The sequence below is a fragment of the Cervus canadensis genome, chromosome 8, assembly GCF_019320065.1.
Source record: "Cervus canadensis isolate Bull #8, Minnesota chromosome 8, ASM1932006v1, whole genome shotgun sequence".
In the NCBI taxonomy this organism is placed as follows: Eukaryota; Metazoa; Chordata; class Mammalia; order Artiodactyla; family Cervidae; genus Cervus; species Cervus canadensis.
The window spans coordinates 77,952,274-77,963,942 of record NC_057393.1 but is presented as its reverse complement, the minus strand read 5'-3'; positions in this window follow the sequence as shown (position 1 = coordinate 77,963,942).

Genomic DNA, 11,669 nt, shown 5'->3' with positions numbered 1-11,669 from the left:
CAGGAGAGGGTATAGTTGGAGATGCTGAAAACAAGGTGAACTGATACATACACGCACATTTTCTCTAAACCCCAAGATTGTGCCCAGGTCTGACTCAAGGCATGGAAAGGTCTGTATTTATATCCCCTCATAGTTTAACAGGAAACATTTGCTTTTTAATATATAATAATGAATGCCAAAGATGATTAGTGGTTATTAAGGTTTACCTGAAAGGAGAATGTGGATGGGCAGAGGAAAAGGAGAGCAGTCATGCTGTCAGTGCTTTGTTTAAAGAAATACTTACCGAGTAAAAGAATTAAATATATGAAAAGAATGAAGCCAGACATGATAATGGTAATATTATTAATACAGCAATAATCACCTTAAAATACAAAAGGATAAAAACCCATAAGTAGCATTTTATATATCACCAAATTAAGCATACTCTCGTCTTCACATTCATGTTTTGAAAGACTGCAAGATATGCTGCCTCTTCCTTGAGGGAAAACAAAAGTCTAACAAACAAAGAAATCAAAATACCAAGTCTTAGACACTTGCCTCTCTCTGTTATCTTATTTGTTCCCTGTTTCAAAATGAATAACTATGGATATTCGAGGGCACTCATAAATTAGCCTAGAGAACTTATTTCCACCAGTTGACCTTAACATAAATCAGAGGCAACCAAAGCTTTTTGCTTTTGTTAATTAAAGATTCTAGACTGGTCAAAAACTTCATTTGGATCAAGGTCTGAAACCCAGACATAAGTGAAGCATCTGCCAGAATAGGAAAACATGCTTCTCCACAAGAGTGACATGTGAGAACAGGCCCATTTTCCATTTAAGAAAAGTGCTTTGCACGTGTCAAGCAGAAATCAAGCAACACAAACCCAAAGACCTTCTGCTGTATTTGAACTGGGCATCTGGAAAGGCTGAACTTTAAATGAATGAATGAATGAATGGATTTGACAGTTTCTTCACAATCTCTGAAATTTTCCAAGTCAGCAGAAAAGAATAATGGTGGATATAATGACTCTTCATCCTGAATTTTCTAGCAGAGACCAACATTTTAAATAATTGATCATTCTCCCCAAAAGTATTACTATATACCCTGATTTAGGGTTCAGAAAAAATTACCTGTGTATTTATGGATCCAGTCTCTTCCTCTACAATAGCTCATGATTACAGAACGATGCAATAGGATTGTTAGCTTGGTTTAAATTTGTTATGTTGCTATAAACTAAAGAGAATTTATCTTGATGTTGACCTACTTTTTTCACAGACTGAATGCTATGTTCTGAAATGCCCTTGAATATGACAGACTTTCTACACAACTATGGTCCAGGTTAAAGGACAATAGATAAAAGGAAAACATTAACTAAAATACTTAACAATAATAAATGTTCATGCTAATCAGATTTTCTGATTACCTAAGGATTAGACAGAAACAACTTTTGCAAAAATAGAATTTCCGAAATGTATGAGTCATTCCTAAAAGTATAAATATGGTGAATGGAATTAAGTCTATTTTTATGAGTTCAGGGTCATTGTTCTAGACTTTAATTTTTCAGGGATTATTTCTGAAAATAGACTGGCAGACAGTGTAGGCCATTGGACTAAAGGTGACTTCAAAACAGCTTCTAAAAGACATTTGCTGCAATGAGCTTTAAAAAATTATATCTGTACAAAAATAGTTTTTTTTTTAACTTGTCTAAAAGGATTTCCACTCTATTTAGGATTAAAGGTTCTATTTAGCAGGATGCTACTTAATAAATCTGCCTACCTTCCATACATTCAGTCTTCCACTACTTGCTATGATTGGCTGATCAAAGTTTTATTGCCATTTTTTTTTCAGATAGCTTCTCTAAATTTTAGATGTTTATTCTTATTCTCATTTGAATGCCTGACTATATCTTTGTCTGGTGTTTGTGGGAGGTGTCTGTGAACCTTGAATAAGAAACACCATCTGTAGTTCATTTCTTTGGCATAAGGGTCCATTTAGAGAGATTTTTGGCATTTAAAACCAAACTGTTGTGCTGCCCTCTGACTGCTTCTGATAAAAAAAAAAAATCTAACAGAAGAAACTGGTACCATGTCCCCTACAGGTCTTTCTCCACGTGGAATTTCATGGTTGCCTTATAGCCTAGCTGAATGTCTACTCACCTTATCAGATTGGCACGTCTTATTTTTCACAGAGAGGGCTGCAGACACATTTGAAATAAATTAGGGAGATCCTGCTTTCTGTTCAAGTCCTCTGTATGTGCACACTTGTAATTTTCCAGCCAGTAAGCTTGAGAGAATTTTCTAACAGTTCAGATATACTATCATTTTCCATTTTCACTTCTCTTTCTTTGATGCCTGCAGATTGGGAAAGGCCCAGGGGAAATGGGCCTTTTTATTTGCTCTACATTTTGACAAACGTGGAAGGGTTTTTAATGGTTCCTCTCTGCAAGCTTCCAGAGGGGGATAAATGACCCATGCAGTGACACTTATCATTTAATTAAGATAAAACATCACATCTTTCCAATTAATTCACTTCAGATTCAGAAGACCCAAATGTAATCTATACTGAGGGTACATCTTTATCAAGCCCACACATACAGCAGATAAAAGATATCCTCTTTCATCATTCAAACAGCAATACCTTTCCTCCTTTTTCAAGATGACAATCTATCAAATTCACAAAATTTTAACAATAATTGTACCTTAGATTCATAGAAGATCACTTAGGAAGGTCTCTTGCTTGAAGAAGTTTTTAAAATCTATAAAGTGAATATTAAGAGATTTCTGGTTTTCGCTCTGACAATTTTTTTTTTTTTGGCACTTCCATTCTTATAGTAAGAAAAAAATTAAATAAACTTAAAATCAGTGTGTTTTCCTGAACCAACAGAGAATTAAAATCACAGGCAGACAGCCACTATGAAATCTAGAGAGACAGAAGAATACAAAGAAATACAGTGAACATCAGCTATCCAGAGCAAAAGCCACTGGAGCCATAAATTGGTAGGAACACTGAAATGGTTATTTTGATAAATTGCTGGAGGCTAAGTGCAGACTAGCATGGAAAATGAGAAGTTCCTGGGGGCTGAAGTTTTAGGAAAACCTTTACACTTTCATAGATTTTAGCTCCAGGAATTTCACCAGGTTCTCACAATGCCGAGCCAAGAAAAATCCCCTCTTATATTTGGCAAGTGTAGGGGGAAAATAATCATTTTTAAATATGTTCATTGTATTCTCCATAACAAAGTGTTATTCTCCACTGAAAAAGACTTTAGCATGGCCTTATCTTACACAAGCAGAAGAGCAATTACCCAGCCCCCATCCTTGCAAGCCTCTTGTACCACCAAAAGAGAGCAGAGAGAGTGGGAAAAAAAAGTTAAATTCTTGTGAAACTCACATCCCAGTAATACAGTCTCACTAAAAACTGGGATTTAGTCTTGAGATTACAGAATACTACTCCTAACACACTCCTAAACACCACATCAACACAGCTTCAGTATAACAGATTACAACTCAAAGAACTGCAAGGTTCAGACTCTTTAGGAAGGAGTCCTCAGGGAAACCAAAAGGCAGCAGTGAAGGTAAACTCAAGAACACGAGGGAAATTTGAGGTCCATGTCATCTACACTTACAAACAGACATTAAGACTAACTCATAGCCAGATTAACATAAAATCTCACACTTAAGATCTATGTACCTTATTTCTTACTGTAAGTTACATCTGGCTTTTGATAACAATAACAGAAAAATCACAAAGAATGCTAAAAGTAAGTCTGAAGATGTAAGGCAAGCATCAGAACCAGACTCAGATATGAAACACACTTTGGAATTAACAGACTGGGAATTTAAAATAGATTTGATTAACATGTTGAGGAGTCTAATGGAAAAAGCAGACAATACAAGCAGCTCCTACAGCTCAATCCCAGAAAAATAAATGATCCAATCAAAAAACGGGCCAAAGAACTAAACAGACATTTTTCCAAAGAAGACATACAGATGGCTAACAAACACATGAAAAAGATGCTCACCATCACTCATTATCAGAGAAATGCAAATCAAAAATCACAATGAGGTACCATCTCATGCCAGTCAGAATGGCTGCCATCAAAAAGTCTACAAACAATAAATGCTAGAGAGGGTGTGGAGAAAAAGGAACCCTCTTACACTGTTGGTGGGAATGCAAACTAGTACAGCCACTATGGAGAACAGTGTGGAGATTCCTTTAAAAACTGGAAATAGAACTGCCATACAACCCAGCAATCCCACTGCTGGGCATACACACGGAGGAAACCAGAATTAAAAGAGACTCGTGTACCCCAATGTTCATCACAGCACTGTTTACAATAGCCAGGACATGGAAGCAACCTAGATGCCCATCAGCAGACGAATGGATAAGGAAGTTGTGGTACATATACACAATGGAATATTACTCGGCTGTTAAAAAGAATGCATTTTAATCAGTTCTATCGAGGTGGATGAAACTGGAGCCTATTATACAGAGTGAAATAAGTCAGAAAGGAAAACACCAATACAGTATATTAACACATATATATGAAATTTAGAAAGATGGTAACGATGACCCTATATGTGAGACAGCAAAAGAGACACAGATGTAAAGAACAGATTTTTGGACTCTGTGGGAGAAGGCGAGGGTGGGATGATTTGAGAGAATAGCATTGAAACATGTATATTACCATATGTGCACCAGATCACCAGTCGAGGCTCTTCTATGCATGAGACAGGGTTGGTGCACTGGGATGACCCTGAGGGATGGGATGGGGAGGGAGGTAGGAGGAGGGTTCAGGATGGGGAACATATGTATACCCATGGCTGATTCATGTGAATGTATGGCAAAAACCAGCACAATATTGTAAAGTAATTAGCCTCCAATTAAAATAAATAAATAAATTTTATAAAAAGAAAAAGCAGATAGTATACAAGGGCAGATAAAGAATGTAAGCAGAGAGGTGAAAACTGTAAGAAGAATCAAAATAAATGTTAGAAGAAAAAAAAAGTGTATCAGAAATGAACAATGCCTTTGATTGACTCTTCTTCAAAAATGAAATGTAGGAAAAAAAAAAAAGAATAGCCAAGATCTGTGGGGGCAATCCCAAAAGGTGTAACACAGCACAATTGGAATACCAGAAAAAGACCAACAATAAGCAGAAAAAAAAATGAAGTAATTATAGTCAAGAAGATTCAAAATTTAACTGAAGATACCAAATTACAGATCCAGAAATTCAGAAAACATCAATAGAATAAATACCCAAAATTTTACAATTAAGAATGTCATATTCAAACTCCAGGGGGAAAAAAAGACAGAAAATCTTGAAATAAGTCAGGGGAGAATAAAAACCTTGCAAGCAATAAGACAGTGGAGTAAAATACTTTAAATGATGAAAGAAAAAAAAAAAAAACAGAACAATATATAATTACATATCCAGCAAAATTAGCCTTCAAAGGTGAAGGAAAGGGACTTCTTGGGTGGTCTAGTTGCTAAGATGCTTTGCTCCCAATGCAGGAGGCCCAGAGTCAATCCTTGGTCTGGGAACTAGATTCCACATGCCACAACTAAAGATCTCACATGCCGCAAGTAGGGGGTCCTATGGTAGGTGTGTAAATACATAAGGCAAACATTAACAGACTTTGGGCCAACAGGCACATGAAATGATGCTCAGTGTCACTCATTATCAGAGAAATGTAGATCAAAACCACAATGAAATACCACATCACACTTGTCAGAATGGTTATTATGAAAAAGACAACAAATAACAAACATTGGTGAGGATGTAGATAAAACGGAACTGTCATGCAGTATCAGTGAGAATATAAACTGGTACAGCCACTATGGAAAACAGTACAGAGGTTGCTCAAAAAAATTAAAAAGAGAACTACCATATTCTAACAATTTCACTTCTGGGTATTTATCTTAAGAAAATGAAAGGGGGAGGAGCTAAGACGGCAGGGGAATAGGACGGGGAGACCACTTTCTCCCCTACAAATTCATTAAAAGAACATTTGAACACTGAGAAAACTTCACAAAACTTCTGACCGCTAGCAGAAGACATCAGGTGCCCAAAAAAGCAGCCCATCGTCTTCGAAAGGAGGTAGGACAAAATATAAAATATAAAAAGAGAGACAAAAGAGATAGGGACGGAGACCAATCCCGGGAAGGGAGTTGTAATAGAGGAAGTTGCCAAACACCAGGAAACCCTCTCACTGGCGGGTCTGGGGGAAGTTTTCAAATCTCAGAGGGTAACCTACCTGGGAGGAAAAATAAATAAAACCCACAGATTACATGCCTAAAAGCAACTCCCAGCAGAAAAGTACCCCAGACGCCCGCATCCGTCACCAGCAAGTGGGGGCGGAACGGAGAGGACAGAACAAAGGGACTGAGCAATTCCAGAGAAGAGCTAGCGGGTTGCGGACTGGCCCATCCCCCGCCGGAGGCAGGAGGCAGCGGGGAGGGGAAAGGAGCAAACTCGGCCCCAGAGACAGTATCCCCTACCAAACTCCAAACAGGCTCCAGCTTCTAACCAAAGACTTCCTGAGATTCTGGATGGTCGACATCCGGCCGGGAGGGTCGCAGCTAGAGGCCAGCTCCTGAGAACAGACACAAGGCACACGCACCCGACTGGCGCACATGGAAACTGAGGCTGGGACCGCTGAGGGGATAAGGCGCACTGCACCCGGGGAGAGTGCGCCTGTCAAGCTCCTGGCTGCCTGAGCTGCTCGGGCGGGAAGGCACAAAACGCAGGCCCAACCAAGTCCGCACTTTTGTGGAATACCCAAAAACTGGAACCACGCAACGCAGGACCCGCTCCGTATAGAGCAGCCGGGAGCCTGAGCAGTGTAGATGGGGAAAGCATACAGCCATGAGCGGGGCAAACCCAGTGTGGCCAGAACACTGCGAGTGCTCCCCACACACGCCAGTGACATTTGTCTATAGCGCCCCTCCCTTCCCGCAGCACGACTAAACAAGCGAACCTAAACAAGAGACCACCTCCGCCCGCCTGTGTCAGGGCGGAAATTAGACACTGAGGAGACCTACAAACAGAAGCCAAATAAACAAAGGGAACCGCTTCAGAAGTGACAGGTGCAATAGATTAAAATACCTGTAGTTAACACCGACTATACCGGAAGGGACCCATAGATATCAAGAAGTGTAAGCTGGAACGAGGAGATATCTGAAACTGAACCAAACCCACACTGACCACAACAGCTCCAGAGACATTCCTAGATATATTTTTACTTTTTTTTTTTAATTAAAAAAAATTTTCTTTTCTTCTTTTTTTAAAAATTTTTTCTCTTTTATTTTCTTTTAAAATTCCCTACTACTCCTCCATTACTCCTTAACTTTCATTTTCATTTTCATATATTTTTACTATTTTTTATTAGAAAAAAATTTTTTCTTTTTTTATTTTTTTCTCTTATTTTATTTTAAAGTCCTCTATTACTCCATAATTTTAACTATCACTTCACTATAACCTTGCAAAAAAAAAAAGAAGAAGAGGCCCTATTTTTTTTTTGTTGGCCCTATTTTTAAACCAAACTTCATATGTATTTCTAAAATTTTTTGTGTTTTTGTTTTTAATATTGTATTTTTAAGAGTCTAGCCTTGATTCTAGATTTTTAATCTTTGTTTTTCAGTATTTGATATCAATTTTGTACATAAGAATACAATATTGAGTACCGATTTTTATTCAGGAGTGTGTTGATTGCCCTCTCCCACTTTTGACTCTCCTTTTTCTCTCCCAGATCACCTCTATTTCCTCCCTCCCCCTTCTCTTCCCAATTATTTTCTGTGAATCTCTGTGGGTATCTGGGCTACAGAGAACACTTAGGGAACAGAGTACTGCGTAGATCTGTCTCTCTCCTCTTGAGTCCCCCTTTTTCTCCTCCTGCTCATCTCTATCTCCCTCCTCACTCTCCTCTTCTTCATGTAACTCTGTGAACCTCTCTGGGTGTGTTCCTCACTGTGGGGAATCTTTTCACCATTAACCTAGAAGTTTTATTATCAGTGCTGTACAGTTGGAGAAGTCTTGAGGCTACTGGAAGAATAAGACTGAAATCCAGAGGCAGGAGACTTAAGCCCAAAACCTGAGAACACCAGAAAACTCATGACTACAGGGAACATTAAGTAATAAGAGATCATCCAAAAGCCTCCATGACTACACTGAAACCAACCACCACCCAAGAGCCAATAAGTTCCAGAGCAAGACATTCCACACAAATTCTCGAGCAACGCAGGAACATAGCCCTGAGCATCAACATACAGCTGCCCAAAGTCACACCAAACACATAGGCCCATCTCAAAACTCACTACTGGACACTCCATTGCACTCCAGAGAGAAAAAATCTAGTTCCAGGCAACAGAACACCAACGCAAGCTTCCCTAACCAGGAAACCTTGACAAGCCAATCGTCCAAGCCCACCCACTGGGAGAAACCTCCACAATAAAAAGGAACCACAGACCACAAGAATACAGAAAGTCCACTCCAGACACAGCAATCTAAACAAGATGAAAAGTCAGAGAAATACCCAACAGGTAAAGGAATATGAAAAATGCCCACCAAGTCAAACAAGGGAGGAGGAGATAGGGAATCTACCTGAAAAAGAATTGAGAATAATGATAATAAAAATGATCCAAAATCTTGAAAACAAAATGGAGTTACAGATAAATAGCCTGGAGACAAGGATTGAGAAGATGCAAGAAATGTTTAACAAGGACCTAGAAGAAATAAAAAAAGAGTCAATTAAAAATGAATAATGCAATAAATGAGATCAAAAACACTCTGGAGGGAACCAACAGTAGAATAACGGAGACAGAAGATAGGATAAGTGAGGTAGAAGATAAAATGGTGGAAATAAATGAAGCAGAGAGAAAAAAGAATCAAAAGAAATGAGGACAACCTCAGGGACCTCTGGGACAATGTGAAACACCCCAACATTCAAATCATAGGAGTCCCAGAAGAAGAAGACAAAAAGAAAGGCCATGAGAAAATACTCGAGGAGATAATAGCTGAAAACTTCCCTAAAATGGGGAAGGACATAGTTACACATGTCCAAGAAACCCAGAGAGTCCCAAACAGGATAAACCCAAGGCGAAACACCCTAAGACACATATTAATCATATTAACAAAGATCAAACACAAAGAACAAATATTAAAAGCAGCAAGGGAGAAACAACAAATAACACACAAAGGGATTCCCATAAGGATGACAGCTGATCTTTCAATAGAAACTCTTCAGGCCAGAAGGGAATGGCAGGACATACTTAAAGTAATGAAAGAGAATAGCCTAACTATTCTCTAGCTAATCTAGCCTACAGCCTAGATTACTGTACCCAGCAAGGATCTCATTCAGATATGAAGGAGAATTCAAAAGCTTTACAGACAAGCAAAAGCTGAGAGAATTCAGCACCACCAAACCAGCTCTTCAACAAATGCTAAAGGATCTTCTCTAGACAGGAAACACAGAAAGGTTGTATAAACGTGAACCCAAAACAACAAAGTAAATGGCAGTGGGACCTTACGTATCAATAATTACCTTAAATGTAAATGGGTTGAATGCTCCAACCAAAAGACAAAGACTGGCTGAATCGATACAAAAACAAGGTCCCTATATATGCTGTCTGCAAGAGACCCATCTCAAAACAAGCGACACATACAGACTAAAAGTGAAGGGCTGGGAAAAAAAATTTCATGCAAATGGAGACCAAAAGAAAGCAGGAGTCGCAATACTCATATCAGATAAAATAGACTTTAAAATAAAGGCTGTGAAAAGAGACAAAGAAGGACACTACATAATGATCAAAGGATCAATGCAAGAAGAAGATATAACAATTATAAGGATATATGCACCCAACATAGGGGCACCACAATATGCAAGGCAAATGCTAATGAGTATGAAAGGAGAAATGACAATAACACAATAATAGTGGGAGACTTTAATACCCCACTCACAACTATGGATAGATCAACTAAACAGAAAATTAACAAGGAAACACAAACTTTAAATGACACAATGGACCAGCTAGGCGTAATTGATATCTATAGGACATTTCACCCCAAAACAATCAATTTCACCTTTTTCTCAAGTGCACATGGAACCTTCTCCAGAATAGATCACATCCTTGGCCATAAATCTAGCCTTGGGAAATTCAAAACAAGTTGAAATCATTCCAGTCATCTTTTCTGACCACAATGCAGTAAGATTAGATATCAATTACTGGGGAAAAAAAACTATTAAAAATTCAAACATATGGAGGCTAAATAACATGCTTCTGAAAAACCAACAAACCATAGAAGAAATGAAAAAAGAAATCAAAATATACATAGAAATGAATGAAAATGAAAACACAACAACCCAAAACCTACAGGACACTGTAAAAGCAGTGCTAAGGGGAAGGTTTATAGCATTACAGGCTTACATCAAGAAACAAAAAAAAAAGTCAAATACAAAAACTAACTCTACACCTAAAGCAACTAGAGAAGGAAGAAATGAAGAACCCCAGGGTTAGTAGAAGGAAAGAAATCTTAAAACTTAGGGGAGAAATAAATGCAAAAGAAACCAAAGAGACCATAGCAAAAATCAACAAAGCTAAAAGCTGTTTTTTTAAAAAATAAACAAAACTGACAAACCATTAGCAAGACTCATTAAGAAACAAAGGGAGAAGAACCAAATCAACAAAATTAGAAATGAAAATGGAGGGATCACAACAGACAACACTGAAATACAAAGGATCATAAGAGACAACTACCAGCAGCTCTATGGCAGTAAAATGGACAACTTGGAAGAAATGGACAAATTCTTAGAAAAGTATAACTTTCGAAAACTGAACCAGAAAGAAATAGATCTTAGCATACCTATCACAAGCATGGAAATCGAAACTGTAATCAGGAATCTTCCAGCAAACAAAAGTCCAGGACCAGATGGCTTCACAGCTGAATTCTACCAAAAATTTAGAGAAGAGCTAACACCTATCTTACTCAAACTCTTCCAGAATACTGCAGAAGGTAAACTTCCAAACTCATTCTAATTCCACCCTAATTCCAAAACCAGAAAAAGATGCCTCAAAAAAAGAAAACTACAGGCCAATATCACTGATGAACATAGATGCAAAAATCCTTAACAAAATTCTAGCAAACAGAATCCAACAACATATTAAAAAAATCATACATCATGACCAAGTGGGCTTTATCCCAGGAATGCAAGGATTCTTTAATATCCGCAAATCAATCAATGTAATACACCACATTAACAAACTGAAAGATTAAAAACCATATGATTATCTCAATAGATGCAGAGAAAGCCTTTGACAAAATTCAACATCCATTTATGATTAAAACTCTCCAGAAAGCAGGAATAGAAGGAACATAATAAAAGCTATATATGACAAACCCACAGCAAGCATTACTCTCAGTGGTGAAAAATTGAAAGTATTTCCCCTAAAATGAGGAACAAGACAAGGGTGCCCACTCTCACCACTACCATTCAACATAATTTTGGAAGTTTTGGCCACAGAAATCAGAGCAGATAAAGAAGTAAAAGGAATCCAGACAGGAAAAGAAGAAGTGAAACTCTCGCAATTTGCAGACGACATGATCCTCTACTTAGAAAACCATAGACTCTACCAGAAAATTACTAGAGCTAATCAACAAATATAGTAATGTTGTAGGATATAAAATTAAT